Source organism: Triticum aestivum, chromosome 2D, assembly GCF_018294505.1.
Source record: "Triticum aestivum cultivar Chinese Spring chromosome 2D, IWGSC CS RefSeq v2.1, whole genome shotgun sequence".
Taxonomy (NCBI): domain Eukaryota; kingdom Viridiplantae; phylum Streptophyta; class Magnoliopsida; order Poales; family Poaceae; genus Triticum; species Triticum aestivum.
The window spans coordinates 246,395,272-246,412,202 of NC_057799.1; positions in this window are offsets into that span (position 1 = coordinate 246,395,272).

The following is a 16,931-nucleotide window of genomic DNA, read 5'->3' on the forward strand; positions in this document are numbered from 1 at the left end:
CGTTTCCTCTGTTTTGCGGTACGCCAGGCCACGTTTCGATCGGCTGTTCCGTCCAAGCCAGTTGGCTCTTGATGAAAACGACGATGTAGTTTCTCCGTTCCAACCTAGCCATGTACACGAGCCCTGGTCGTACGTATGCACGAGTAGTTGTACGTACGTGGCCGTATTTACTTTCTTGCACCCTGGCTGTACGTGCGTGTACAGGCTATGTGCGTGCCTCTACTACGACACGTGCCCTTCCTTACTCGGCCAGGGTTCATCACTGCAGCCTGCAGACAGACCGATCGACCAGTATGTACGTACGCGTTCGCGACCAGAATGACAACACTACGTACGCTTCGACCAGGTGGGTCCCAACTGTCAGGCACTTCCTTGCGTGCGAAGATGTAGCTGTTGGGTCCCAGCAGTCAGGGGGAAACATTTTTTTTCACGAAATACGGTGGCATGTCCGGTGGGTCCCTGCTGTCAGGTGGAGGAATCATTATTTTCCGCGTAATAAGGAGGCACTTCCTTGTTGCGGCTGTGGACCCAGCTGTCAGTCTTTCCACGTACAGTACTCTTCCGATGGAAGTCGTTCCTTGACCACATTGACCACGCCGCGCTGAGAGCACCAAGGCGGTGGACGACGGCGAGGCCTAGGAAGGGGACGACGTGGAGCCATGGAAGATGCGGCAGTGGATGCCCACGCGGAGAGGAGTATGAGGGTTCACTGGTTCGGCTGCGGTGTGAGGCTGTCGTCGCCGCAGAATAATATGGGGTGTGGGTGAGTAGAGGGATGGCCTGGCGAGCGGTGGGAGTAGTAGGGGGAGGTGAGGCCTCCGAGGTAGCACAACCAGCCACGGGAGGCAAGAGCACGCGATGGTTTGGACGGCTAGAGCAAGAAAATCAGAGGTTGAAGAAGCAGGACTACCATTGGATGTTAACAATCCAACGGTCATTGGTGATAGAATCGTTTGTTAACTAAGTTGACAAAGCCCTCCGTCCGCATCAACTTAGTAGGCCCACAAGTCAGCCCCCACTATGTTGGTTCCCAGCTAGCAGGGGGAGTATTCATTTTTTTGTGCGTAATAAGGAGGCACTTCCTTGCGTGCGAAGATATAGCTGGTGGATCAGAGCTGTCATTGGGAGTATTCATTCTTTTTGGCGTAATAAGGAGGTACTTGCTTGCGTGTAGCCATGGACCATGTGGGTCCCAGGTGTCAGCCTCTCCATGTACATCCCTCTTGGGATGTTGTCGTTTGTTGACAACGTTGACCATGCCGTGCCGAGAACACCAGTGCGATGGACGACGGCGAGACCCAGGAAGGGAATGACCCAGAGGCGACAAAGCCACAACAGTGGAGGGATGTGGGTGAGTAGAGGGATGGCCTGGCAAGCAGTGGGAGTAGTAGGGGGCGGTGAGGCCTGTGTGGCAGCACAGCCGGCCACGGGAGGCGGGAGCAGGCGGTCCCGCTGGTGCTGGATTTGGCTGCTGGAGCAAGAAGATTAGAGATTGAAGACACATGACGGCCGTTGGATTGACATCCAACGGTTACGTCTGCTAGAATCGATTGTTGACGTATATAATAAGTAAAAAATCTTGCATACGTGTCAACTTAATAGGCCAACAAGTTAGACCATTCCCTATTTTTTTTAATAATTTATAGCTCATTGCAACTTCTTATGCAAGTTATTGCAGTCCGCTTTTTTTGTTGGCCAGAGCCAGGGTTAAAAATTTAAACAAAATTTCGCATATTTCTGTGGGATCCAAACTATTTTTAATACTGAAATGTCAAGCCAGATTTAAAGTACTTTGAAGATATATTTAAATTTTGTTCAAGTCCAGTGAAATTCAAATCTAAAAATGTGAAAAAATTCAGAAATTATAAAGTAATTGCCAATTTCTCATCTATTTTTTATATTTACAGCCCATTTCATATTACCTTCAAGATTTGCAGGCGTCTTGAAAGAGTTGCAGCCCATGAGGGCATAGAAAAATAAGTAGGCCTGGATTGGGTATTCTTCAGAAAAAATAAACTGGGCTCATTTTCACAAAGAAAAAATAGTTGGGCTGGTCATGTGGTGAACATAAAATATAAGCCTGGGCTAGACGGGCCACAACCCTCCTGAAACCCTGCTCCGTCTAAACAATAACAAAAAAATACTGCTCGAGCAGCTATGTCCCAGGTGTCAGCCGATCTTGTGCTCTCTTGACTATTGACTATATACGCTGACAATGTCATGGGTCCCAGATGTCAGGAAACCACTAGGAGGAAGCATTTTCTTTTTCCATACGCTGACAATGGAGTATATATAACAAAAAATGAGGAACTTCCTTGCGTACGGCCATGGACATGGTAGGCCCCTACTGTCATCCTCTCCACGTACAGTCCTCTCCCTATTCCTCTTGTTTGTTGAGCATGTTGACAAAGCGAGTGGGCGGCGCCGCGGTGAGCGCACCAAAGCGTGCGGAGGACAACGATGAGTCCTCGGACATCGGCGTTAGCAATTTAGGAGACAGTGGGGCGGCGATGCGTGCACTGAGGTGCAGCCAGCCGTGGGAGGCGGAAGCAGGCGGCCCCGCCGACGCTAGTTTGGTTTTGGCGGCTAGAGCAAGACAGGACTGAAGCACGACATACTGTAAAAGCAGCAGGGGTACTTAACAACCTTAACTGAAACCAGCAGGGGCACTTAACAACCATAGCTGAAAGCAGTATGAGTACTTATACAGGTTCAACTGTACAAAGCACGCCTCAAACAATGCTACTTTCCCTACAGTTAACCAAGGGTGAGGCCGCCAAGCCCCAGGACAAGGCCCAAGCGCCACCCCGCGCATCCACAACCTTCTGAAAGAAGCTTCATCTCACAATGTGGTCAATAAACAGGATATTCGCATTAGAGCCATGGAAAAGCATGAACATATCCTTCTGTGCTATTCTCCAAGATGGACGGGCTTTCATTATTTGAGACCACCCATGAATAAGTATCTTTTCACCTCCATGGGGAATGGAGTAGGTCGACATAAACATCATGTTGTGACCAAGCGCAAGTCTGACCCGACCATTGTCAGGCATCTGTATAGGAACAATAGAACTGGGCAGTTTTGGTTTCAAGAAGATCACACCTGTAAAACTGTGTATAAGCAAGAGTTAATGAACAACATATATAATAGAAAACAACTCGTACCATAATTTTCTCGACACAGTTGGACCTGTTCAACGAGTGCAGCATTGGCACACATATCCCACATGGCCTTCCACCATTGAAACACCCCACAAGGACCTCAAGACGATCAATAAAGTGTAGGAACTTGTGGATGTTGTCCCAGTCAACTTCAGTGCCATCAGTAACAGTCGAGTTCTTATAGAATAACAAATGAGTAGCCTGCTTAACTTTCAAAAAACCTACATGTGCCACCAATTATAAGAAATATTAGTTAGAAGTAGCATTCTCGTGAGAGATTCATTGCTACTTCTAAAGTTAAATTGTGATTAGTTAGACAGAATAGGGTGATTAAGAAGTAATCGAAGCAACAAGCAAGAACCAGATACAAAACTAACATGGATGAACAATTGGAACGACGTCGGGGTGGAAGATCACAGTGAAGATGAGACAAGGTTCTGCTATTTCCATCAACATCTGTGCGCCAACTTTCAGTTCGTAACACTTCAGAAAGTTTATCCAAGTTCGGCCATAAAAAAATCAGTGATCTTCTTGGTTCATGAACACAACTCGAAACTTATATCCATGGCTTGTCTTCAATGTGACCATTAAACTGGTGTATTCAGTTATGGCAAGGCCAACCATCTACGCGTGGCATGCAGGGCCCCTGCCTACTCTCACAAGCAGGACAGTCCAAAGGTCGTGACAAATAGTATGGACTAAACATCCATGAGACTGGAAATCTTGGTGGGTGCGATAAACCCTGCGATGCATACAGATATTGGAGCGTAACGAAAATTAATAGACCGTCCTCATGGAAAAGATGATCTAGATACTTCAAAATATACAGAGTGAATTGAGTGGATAGACATTAACATAGACTGTTCTCATGACTCACCACACACCAAAAGGGGCAGTACTAAACAATACAGGGTTCACACACACAAATCAAGTACTGAACAATAGTACTTACTATAGACAAGCAAAGTTGCACTAATTAAACTCTGCAGACTATTTCTTGCCACCGACCTACGGGATGAACCCCGCATAATTGTCTAGGCCATGGACTTCGTGAGAGATGTCTACCTGCGCCATCACCATCTCTTCAACCTTGGAGAACCTAATAGAGTGGTCTTTCCACTCATAAACATGATGATGAAGACAGGCCGCATCAGATTTGTCGAGAAGCTTTACAAGAACCACACCCTTCGTAATCGAAGGCACAGCCAGGAAATTGTTGTGGTCAAGTACAGCCTCAAAAACACGCCTGACAATAATGCTACAGGAAAACACTACTTCAGGATACGTGCCGAGAAGGACACAACAGCTGGATAGCTTAGCAGTAGAAATCATCCTCGGGTCTTCCAGTTCACATGGCATGACTTTGAGAACTTCATCTCCACCGTGGACCTAGTTCTAATTCAAACAGAAACTAAATACTTTATTACTACCTCCGTTCAGAAATATAAGATGATTTTCGATATTTTACTCCATATATGCACAGAAATGAGTGAACAAAGACAGTAGAACATGTCTTCAAAGGCATGAGAGCAGAGGGATTACTTGCAATATCCATAACACAAGTTACTGAGGCAAATATACCCTCTTGAAAGGTAGCATTGATGTTCATAAAGTAGTTGAAAGTAATCTATAAGAAATCAGTGTCAACCTCTCGCATGTTTTCGTCAAAAGTGGATTTTAGAACCGTCATATGGCACACAAAAATCACATGCAGGATCACCCAGAAAGTTGTAGTACTAGTACTAGTACTGCGTGTTAGATGAAAAAACACGATCAAGATCGAGAAAAAGATCATCAAGAAGAGATATTACCTGGACTTGCTTAATGATGGATCTCGGAGAGGGGGGCTTGGACAGGGCGATGGCTTTGAGCTTGTCTGCGATAGTCTCGGCGGGGTGCTTGCGCTTCTTTGTACCATGAGCCTCGATAGTTTTGGCCAGAGCCATAGACATCACTTCCGTCGGTGCTCCAGCGTCCATCAAGAAACAGTCAAATATAAATAAAAGAAAAGAAACCATAATCACAAACCCAAAAGAAGAACAGAGAGGGAGTTATAGGATCAGTCTCGGGGTTGCAAGACCGGGCCTTGGCCAAAATCAACACCATTGATGCGCTCACCTTTCCTTCTTTGGGAGAGAAGAACAATGGCAGAAGCAGGTCGGGGTTTTCTTGAAAGAAATGAGGAACAAGGTGAGGGATAAGTGAGTTGGGGTTTTCTTCAAGAGAGGAAGCTGAGGGAGAAGAGTGAAATGATGGTTGCTTCCTCTGTCCAACTTACTGCTGGAAAGGAGGGGGTTTTCTGATTTAACCGCTCATTGGGCATTACTGCGGCGCTTCGATCGGGGTAGTCTACCGTGCAGTTGGGCACTCTACTACGGAGTAATTTAGTGCAGGGCTAGTGGACCCCTATGCTGGCTGTCCCACACGTCGGTGAAAGTCAGTAGCAAGGTTCTCGATGACCGTCAAGGAGGATCTACACGGTAGAGCGTATCCACTGTTTTCTAAAGAAAAAAATGATTACAACAAGCATTTCCACTCTTACGACGGAGGAGTGCGAAACACGGCATCCGCTTGAACTTACACAATGCTCCTACTACTAGGCATGTGTACTGGTTCATACATTAGTACTACATAATCTTGTTGCTAGTGTAAGAAGATATGACGATAACAAATGATGTTGTGTGCACGTGAACTATATGAACAGTAATGTAACATAGTACCCCTTTTTTGACTGTCCGGTCGAGAATGAACGGTGAGCTCAATTTTAACAGAACTAGGTCTACATCGCACGGAGAGTACGGTGCTACAATACTCCACGGAACATGAACCATATGAAGCACGAATCAGTGTTAGGAAGGGTGTATGAAGGGTGCACTGGATGGGAGCAAAAGTTCCCTTCTCGACCTACTTCTGGGTGTTTGGCAAAGTGCATGAAGGGTGCATGAGTCCACACTAGTAGGTTAACACAAATACACTAGGAGCATGCATGAAGAGGGGTGCTGAGATGAGCATGCACGAAGAGAGAACAACTAGATTGAGATGAGAATGCAACCAAACACACCGACACGCTTTGTGCTAAAGTGACTAATCTGCACCATCTGAGTTTGGTCCAACGATCATGTTGCGCCAAGACATGGACATGCCCATGCAGAGGACGCCTAAACACCACTGAAGTCCCTCTTCTTCTCAAGGCACACGACGTTGGTGATGCAGGGTGCAACCGCCCACAAAGCCCGCTCCCGGTCGACGGGAGCCAGCTCGTCAAAGACGGCGTCCAATGGCACGAATGGACTCCGGTGATGGAGCCATGAGAGGATTCGCCCGGCAACGGCGACGACAGCCCGCAACCCCTCCTTGTCCAGCTCCGCCCCACCATCACGCGAAGACGGCTCAGTGCTACCTCTTGAGCACAGCGTTGGTTTTCCCTTGAAGAGGAAAGGGTGATGCAGCAAAGTAGCGTAAGTATTTCCCTCAGTTTTTGAGAACCAAGGTATCAATCCAGTAGGAGGCTACGCGCGAGTCCCTCGCACCTACACAAACAAATATATCCTCGCAACCAACGCGATAAGGGGTTGTCAATCCCTACACGGTCACTTACGAGAGTGAGATCTGATAGATATGATAAGATAATTTTTTTGGTATTTTTATGATAAAGATGCAAAGTAAAATAAAAGCAAAGGAAATAACTAAGTGTTGGAAGATTAATATGATGGAAAATAGACCCGGGGGCCATAGGTTTCACTAGTGGCTTCTCTCAAGAGCATAAGTATTTTACGGTGGGTGAACAAATTACGGTTGAGCAATTGACAGAATTTAGCATAGTTATGAGAATATCTAGGTATGATCATGTATATAGGCATCATGTCCGAGACAAGTAGACCGACTCCTGCCTACATCTACTACTATTACTCCACACATCGACCGCTATCCAGCATGCATCTAGAGTATTAAGTTCATAAGAACAGAGTAACGCCTTAAGCAAGATGTCATGATGTAGAGGGATAAATTCATGCAATATGATAAAAAAACCCCATCTTGTTATCCTCGATGGCAACAATACAATACGTGCCTTGCTGCCCCTACTATCACCGGGAAAGGACACCGCAAGATTGAACCCAAAGCTAAGCACTTCTCCTATTGCAAGAAAGATCTATCTAGTAGGCCAAACCAAACTGATAATTCGAAGAGACTTGCACAGATAACCAATCATACATAAAAGAATTCAGAAGATTCAAATATTGTTCATAGATAAACTTGATCATAAACCCACAATTCATCGGTCTCAACAAACACACCGCAAAAAGAAGATTACATCGAATAGATCTCCACAAGAGAGGGGGAGAACATTGTATTGAGATCCAAAAAGAGAGAAGAAGCCATCTAGCTAATAACTATGGACCCGAAGGTCTGAGGTAAACTACTCACACTTCATCGGAGAGGCTATGGTGTTGATGTAGAAGCCCTCCGTGATCGATGCCCCCTCCGACGAAGCTCCGGAGCAGGCCCCAAGATGGGATCTCGTGGGTACAGAATGTTGCGGCGGTGGAATTAGGTTTTTGGCTCTGTATCTGATCGTTTGGGGGTACGTAGGTATATATAGGAGGAAGGAGTACGTCGGTGGAGCAACGTGGGGCCCACGAGGGTGGAGGGCGCGCCTTGGGGGGTAGGCGCACCCCCTACCTCGTGGCTTCCTGGTAGCTTTCTTGACGTAGGGTCCAAGTCTCCTGCATCATGTTCGTTCTGAAAATCACGTTCCCGAAGGTTTCATTCCGTTTGGACTCAGTTTGATATTCTTTTTCTGCGAAACTCTGAAATAGGCAAAAATCAGCAATTCTGGGCTGGGCCTCCGGTTGATAGGTTAGTCCCAAAAATAATATAAAGGTGAATAATAAAGCCCAATAATGTCCAACACAGAAGATAATATAGCATGGAGCAATCAAAAATTACAGATACGTTGGAGACGTATCACTCGGCTCCTCGGAGATATAGGTGAAGAAGGAGACTAGGTCAGGACGCCGCAGCTCATTGAAGTCGACGGGGTGGTCGAACGGGTTTAGCCCAACGACCGGCATGGTCGCGCTAGCACGACGGTAGGCATCGCGCAGCCGTAACACGTGCGTGGCAAATTGGTCCACCAAGTGGCTGAGGCGATCTTGGACCTCGTCATGATCAGCCCGCTCGCGCTCCAGCCGGCTCCCCTGACGGCCTATCGTATCTCCCACTTTCTGCAGCAATGCCGCCAACGCCTCGAGCATCTTTGTGGTGGACGCCTGCCGCTTTTCAAGCTTCGTGAACCCCCGCACATAACGGAGGAGCATGGCACTCCTCTCCTCCTTGAGCTCACGGAGCTCCACGTCCTTGGCCCTGAGCTCTGCATCCTTGGCCTGGAGCTCCTATGTCAGGCGCCTCACCTCAAACTCCGTGATCTGCTGTGCCGCCATGGCACTAGGTAGAAGCAATGGGGAGAGGAAGCAAAGGGGCGAAATGGCTGAAAGGCAATGCAATCTACGGTAAGGCGGAGGGAGCCAGCCGAGGAGCAGGGCGAATCTTTTGGTTTTCACCATGGGAAAACACCAGTCGACGACTTTTCACATCAGGGAGCTGTGGGTTTTACAGGCGGAGTCATTGTGACTAATTGCTGCCGCGCCTGTTCCCGTCAATAAAAAACTTAAAAATCCTGCCGCGCATGCAACCGTCAATCAAAAAATTAAAAATCCTACCGCGCCTACCGAACCCAAAGACCAGAGCAACGCCGTGGTGGATATTTAAATTTACCTGCCAGCAAGGACATTAAAAAGGGGTGAAAAAACAAATGTGGTGGGAGCCTAGCTAATTGGTCGCACTAGCCCAACTAGCTACCACCGTGCTTCACTAATGTACTCGGCGGGAAAGGTGGTCTTTCGTGATTTGATGCCACATTTACTTGCTTCGGCGCTACGACCGAGGAGGACACAGAAAACACGCGGTAGGGCATCCCACATCTCGACAAGGAAGAATATATGCATGCACAACCCAGGAGGACCCCGAAACCGCGCGGTAGGGTGTGCCACGTCTCGGCACGAAGGAAAATTGTGCGTGTAAAAATATACTGTATCAGACGTACTACCTATGGTTCGACCTCAGGACCTAGCCAGTCTGTCGAAAACACCCCACTAGCCACACAACTTCATCATGCTAACGTGGCACGGAGGATAGGTGTGGTTAGCTCCGTCTCGACCAGCCACAACATCTCTTGTTCTAGGCGATTCTTCTATTTTCCAAGATTTTTTTAGTTATAATAACACCATGGCAAGCTACCGCTACTCTTCGTGTGTGCCCGTGCGTCTAAGGTTAGACGATGAAGAGGAGAGAGAGATCGCAGACCCGGGACCCACCAGTAAGTGAGTCTACGGTCATGCACGTGTTGATGAGGCACTCCCTCTACTCTACTGAATGTAATCTCTACTCTTATAAAAAGCAGAGTTGGTGATGATGGTGTGCATGCCATCCTGCAATATAGTCCGTCCAATCTATATCTAACGGATAGGAAGGAAACTATGACAATTTACCCGCACTCCTCTCCACATTTGCAGATAAGGCCTTCCCTCGTTCATCCTTTTCTCCCACAAGATAAACTACTCATACAAATGCATCTTGATGTTCCGTGCAACACACAGGCATCTTGCTAGTACTGTATAAAATCAAGTTATGGGACAAAGCCAACAACCGTTGTTGTTTCAGGCTATCGACTTACGCTTTGTAGCCCAGGTTGCTAGTTTGAATCTCGTCTTTCAGATTTGTTAGTTTTAGGTCCAAATTTAATCAATGACAAGTGGGACCCCATGTGTTGTTCTGATATTTCAGTGTAGGATGGTTTTTCTTTGAACAAACACTTTGCACGGTTAGACAAGTAATGGCATGAGTTACACGTATTTTGCAAGTTTAGGAACCAAAATGACAGCGGCATAGAATATCACATCCACCCCGCAGCTTAGATGCTATGGTGATATGAGTTTTTACGTCGTTGGAACTGAGATCCAATGGTTTGGGAGTAGTCTTTCTAATTATGCGCAATTTCCAAACTCTCCAAGGTTTTTTTTGCAAATAAAACATTCAGGCCTCGTGTGTGCCGCTGCATCTTGGATCCAACGGCTCGCCGTTGCTCATATGAGGTGCTCCCCGTAGCTTAATTAGCCTCTACGGTGATACGAGCAGCTAGGTCGTATATCTGTGATCAGATGCCACATGCGTAGTACTTGTACTTTCTGCGCAATTCCCAAACTCTCTCAGGCGTATATTGCAAAAACATTCAAACCTCCTACTATGAGCCGTTAGATCTCCGGGAACTCGTATCACCATAGAATCTACGGTGTGGGAGCACCTCATATTCTCCCGTGCAAGAAAACATCAGGTGCTCCCACAACTTGGATGCTACGGTGATACGAGCTTCGAGGTCATTCGATCTGAGTTTCAATGGCATCTGAGCAGTCTTTCTGCTTGTAAGCAGTGGCTGAACTTTTTGGGGGCTTTTCTGCAAAAAACATTCGAACCACCGAGGAGTTGTTGGATCACAAATCCAACGGCTCCGAAGAGCTTGTATCACCAAAGCATCTAAGGTGTGGTACCACATGATAGTCTTACATACAGGAGAATATGAGGTTCTCCTTCATCTTAGATGCTACGGTGATACGAGCTTCGAGGTCGTTGTATATGGGATCAAAGGGCATCTAAGTAGTTTCTGTACAAATTGTGTGCAATCTCAAACTCATTAAGGTTTCACGTAAAAATATTAAGACATCCTGTGAGCTCCTATATCTCAGATCTACAAGCTCCAAGCAACTTGTATCAGCATATAGCAGCTATGGTGTGGGGCACATGATATATAATGTTCAAATAATACAATCTAAACAATCCTAAGCAGAGCTTCACAATTTTATCTAGGGTCGAGGGGTTAAACCCCGACAATCTACATAGCTCCGCCTAAGCACAACATTTGCATGTATGTAGTACTAGACTTAATATTTATGTTTTGGTTTCCTGTTCATTTTAAATATTGCATTGAGGACCATGCATGTCTTACATTTTACTCCTTCGTTCCTAAATATTAGTCTTTTTAGAGATTTCAAATGGACTGCCACGTACGGATGTATATAGACATATTTTAGAGTGTAGATTCACTCATTTTGCTCCGTATGTAGTCACTTGTTGAAATCTCTAAAAGACAAATATTTAGGAACAGAAGGAGTATTTTTGAATTCGTGCCATACATGCATGGTTTGGAAAAATATATGCACTATACTTACTGGATTGTTGTTGTATTCATGTGTGTGTGTGTAGTCATATGCTTGATGCATACAAAGTTTTCTCACCACCATACCGTTCCTCTTTTAAATTTGAATTTGCAACGAAAAACTTACTAGGGATACCATGAAATGTGAAATCCCCTTGAGATCACTATATCACAAACTCACTCTAATTCAAGAACTCGTCATAAATCAATTGCCATGTTGAGATTACTATTTGCAAGGAAAATACGAGCATTGTAATACACATAGATTCGTTCGGCAATTTAAAAGATTCCTTTCGTATTCTCGAATGGTAGGACCCAACGGCGAACCAGCCAGACCATAGCTTGTGTTAATCCTAAAATAATAGGCTCGTGTCCTTCTGGTGGCGTGCGTGGTACGCACATTAGCCAACCACAACCAGTCAAGCATCCGCGTTTTGAGTCAAAATATCTGGCAGCCAGAATTCTAGCCCTAGGAAATTCCTCTCACATCCCCGGTCCATAATGACTACCAATGAACAATGGAGGGATGATTTAGTAACTAGACAACATTACCTACTATGTCGAGCATGGTTCAATTCCCTCGGTCGCCGCTACCCAAGGTCACCCGTCAACTCCATTGCCTAGTAGTAATAGGAGTACTACACCAGGATGAGCACAGAATTGAGCCCATTTGTTCGTGCCTAGTACTTGAGTTAATATATTTGGCAATGCACTGGTACGGAGGGATTACCCTTTTACTCCGCATATATAACTTTTCTGAAGTCTAACTAAGCAAAATGTTTGACCAAATCCTTTCTTAAGAAATATAACAGGAAAGATGTATCGCTTGAAAATTTATTGCATGATGCAGGTTATGATATTGTTTCGAATCCTGGATTTTAAATTTCAGAAAATCCAAAACTGACCGGAAATTCATGAAACTGAGCATGGTCTCGTGATATGGCACAAATATTCCTACGTAATTTGTTTTCTTCAATTTGAGACAAGCTACTTATGAGAAGTTGCACAAATGAAGAGCCAAGGTATTTTCGAAGAAAGACCTATCACGTTAAGGCGAACGCTTTCACTATTGAAACTGTGGGCGTTTCGCGAGTCCCGCTTCTCATCGGCAGGTCCCGTCCGAGCAAGCGTGTGAGCCGATGGGAGGCGTGCGAGCAGACCGCTGCGCCGGTTGACCGGGAGGGTTGCGAGCAGACCACTGCGTAGGCTCACCGGGAGGCGAGCCATTTTACCAGGCTCTGCCGACCACCTTCGTCCCAACTGCCCCCACTTTTAATGGCATCGGCGCTGCAATTTAAAATCAACCCCGCACTACCCGGTATCGCTACAATCTTCTCTCTTCCTCTCCGATTCTCGTGTCGTCTACCTCCACCCAGCCTGACCTAACCATATGCCATGCCGCATCACGCTGGTCTGCCCTTAGTCTTTGAGTTTCCTGAGGAAGACACCCAACCGGAGTCTCAAGAACATAAGGCGCTTTGGGACGAGGTTGAACCGGCCTTGCGGGAAGACGCCGCGTCTGCCCCGCTCCCGTTCCGGCTCCCATCGGACCGACTGCGCTAACATCCATCCCCGTGGCATTGATGGGCTGGGAGCCGCACATTGTCGTCGAGCTTGATGCCACGATGTTCCACGAGGTCCCCGCCGACTTTCACACGCCCGTGCACCTGCCAGCGCATGCGCCTGCGCGTCCACTGACGCGCGCGCCCGTGCCGGTGCCCGTTCAAACGAATGTCTGCACCGCTCCGTTGCCAGCGCATGTCCCTGCGCGGGTGCCAGTGCCCCCCTCAGCGGCATGGATGGCCACCGTCGACCGCTTCCTTGCCCCAACGCCAGCCGCCTCCTCCCGTCAGTTGACTCACTCCTGGAGATCGAAGTCCAGAACATTGTGGCCTTCCTTGAAGCTATTGCCAAAGTCCAGGAGTACGCCAACAACGGTGCAAGACGCTGCCGTCGCCGTCGCCATCGGTCAATGGCCCGACGACACACAGAGCAGGGAAGAGGAGCCGCTTCCCACCGCAAGATGCCCCCCCCGCCGCCGCGTAATCTAAATTTGCCATGAGAAACGTTCGGATTGCCATGCTTAAAATCAGAACGTTTATCTTTCCGTTTATTTTAGATCGATCATCGTATGAATATAAAGTCAGAGTCAGAATGAATGAAATCTATTGTTTGATCGATTGAATGTTCTGCTAGAGTCGTATCAAATTAAATATAAAACGTCATCAAGCCACATGTACTCCTTCTCATCCAACGACCTAGACTACTGCAATGTCGAGCGCTCAACACGTTTAGCGTATAGTTAATTTCATGCCAAAAATAGTGCTAATCACATAATAACACGCAAATAATATCCTACTTAATATCCGCATGCACTTAATATACTTCCAAATTAACGTGCATTGCACGTGCACATTGACTAGTACTACTAGTACGTGAAACTGGTGCCGTAACTTGTGAACGGGTCCAGATATGGTCAACGGAAATATCGCCCACGAGTTCTTCGTGTTTGCCCGTGCGTCTAAACGTAGAAGAGGTGGAGGGAGAGAAAGAGCAGACATGGAACCCACCAGTAAGTGAAGGCGAATAGTACATGCTAACGACCCAGTCCCACTAATGTACTAAAAATAATATTACATGTTATACATTAAATAGGCCGTGGTAATATAAAATATATATATGAACAAAGGGGGTACAACAAACATTGTTGTACAACATATGTTCCCTATTGACGTGCGGCTTTAAGGCCCTGGTCACATGTTCGATCCTCGTCCTTTTTAATTTTTAATTTATATATGGGTCCAAATCTATTTCATGACAGGTGGGCCCCTCGGTGTGTAGTTTGTAGCACTTTAATTTGTGGGTCAAAATTTGTTCCATTACAGGTGGACTATTGGTGTGTAGTTTTGTAGCTTATTTGTAATAATTAAAGAGAACAACAGAGTTATTTGGAAAAATGCCATGGTGCAACGTTGAAGGCGAGAAAGGACATGCAAGAGAGCGATGACCAAGCTAGAGGGAAATCAATTGGGGGAGATGCGGGGGTTGCAACGGTGTTTGGAGTAGTTGTGGGCCGAATGCTATGAAAATATAATCTAAACCCACCGGAATAAATGCCTACACAAATTAATCGAAGGTTGGAGTCCCCCTCGCAATGTAGATAGCTCCGGCTTTGCGAGGGATGGAGAGCTAGCTTCAATATGTCGAAGATATGGCGTGAGAAAGCGAGGTCAATGGAGACACATATAGATAGAGAGACAAAGTGAGTGTGGTCCGACATTCATTAAAAAGATATATATGCTCTGGGGAGATATTGTCCGATTGAGCTTTTGGGAAGGGTGAGGGCTGTAAGATAGAGCTTGAGAGATGATCCAGTCACAGACATGTAGATATATATTGTGCGTGGGAGGAAGCAAGGTCAATCGATTACATATATAAAGGGAGAGAGATTGAGCGAGTGTGGGTCGTCGTGCGATCGAAAGAGTGAGACGGGTTGGAGAGAGTGACCTAGATAGATAATGTGTGTGAGAGAGTATACAATATGAATATGTCGAATTGGGCTCAAACATGGAGATATATCGTTTGTGTCCGAGAAAGAGCGAGGTCAACTGAGACATACAAAGAGAGAGAGAGAGAGATTGAACGAGCGTGGCCCGCCATGAGGCCGAAAGAGTGGGGGCGGCTTGGATGGACTGACCTAGATAGACAATCTGCGTGAGAGAGTATAGAGTGTGTCGATCGAGGCCCGAACAGGGAGATATATCATTTGTGTGTGAAAGAAAGCGAGGTTAATCGAGACTCGAATAAAGAGAGCGAGATTGAGCGAGTGTGGCCCGCCATGTGGAAGAAAGAGTGAGACAGTCTTGAGGGAGTGACCTAGATAGACAACGTGCGTGCGTGTGCACGAGAGGTTGGGGGCTAGATAGGCAATGCATGTATCGAGCGAGAGAGGATGGGAGGGAGGGCGAGAGAGAGAGAGAGAGCTCGGCATGGGGTGCAATGGCGGGTGTGTGAGGTAGATACATTTGGTAACGGAGTGGAAAAAGGGGGTTGTGTAGTTGAGAGAGTTAGAGATCGAAACATGGAGAGAAAGAATGATCGTGTGTCGGAAACAGATAACTTCCTAAGGTGGTTAGCAGAGGAAGATTGACCGATACAGGAAGTATGTAGCGTGTGTGCCAGGGGGGTGGGTGGGGCTAAAAACAACATTGGAATGTAGATAGTACGAGACTTAATATCAATGTTTCAATTTGGTGTACATTGTAAGAGTTGAACTGAGGACCATGCATATGGGTAATTATTTTGAATTCGTGCCATACTAGTTTGGAAAAGTTAACATTGACTCGATTGTTGTGCTATTTTGTAGGTCATATGTTTGAATCCATCCAAAGTTTTCTCACTACCATGGTGTTCATTATATACATATGAATTTGTATTAAAAAACTAGCATCGATACCGTGAAATGCAAAATCCACGTTAGAATTGGAGATCGCGATGTGACACACACTCTAATTCAAATAACTAATTATGTGAAACCCACTCTAATCCACGTTAGCGTGGATACCGTTTCAATTTTTTTTCAAATAACTCCTTATTAATTAATTTATAGTATCTCGTTTTGAATGACTAATTATTTGTAAGGAAAACACGGTCATGGTAATACATACAGATTCATTTGCAAATGAAAGAAGATTCGTTTGCATTTTCAAATGTAGGCGCACCAGGCAGACCAGGGTCATGTCGTGGTTGTCGCATGTGTCGTACGGACGCTTAGCACCCAGCCACCCACCCCCCTCCCTGCCCCCCCCCAAGAATGGCAACAAAATAAGTTCGCGGTTCCACCTTTCGGATTGAAATATCTGGCGGCCCCAATTCCAGCCCTGCAAAATCTCCCTTCTCCACTATCCCCTTCCGCGCCCAGATTGCTCAAATCCCTAATTCGTCGCCAACCCAAGCAAAGTTCGAATCGCACCTTTAGCCTTGAATGCTGGGGAAAATTCAGATCATGTGCCATGCGGCGCCTACACGTCTAGATTGGGTGGAACAAGCTAAAATCTCTTGGAATAAACCACTGTTCATGGAAATGTTTATGCTTGCTGCTTGGAGCATCTGGAAGGAACGAAATAATAAGCACTTCAGAGGAGTGCTCCCATCTCAAGCCTCCTGGCTTGCTAGGCTCAAGGAAGACCTTTCTCTCCTTACTTATAGAGTAGGAGATAAACATAAACCCTTTCTCTCATCCGTCCTTAACTCCCTGTAAAAAGTCCCCCCCACCCTCATTCCCAAAGGGGATGATTTGTAAATGATTTCATGTAACATACTTGCATTCATTAATTAAATTTGCAGTAGGAGACTCTCCTACTGTTTCAGGTGTCAAAAAAAAGTTCGAATCGCACCTCGTCTCGTCTCTTGTCCCAACTCTATGCATGACTACGACGATGGAGACGACGGTCACGCTTCACCACCGCACCGGAGCTACCTCATCTACGACCTCGTGCAC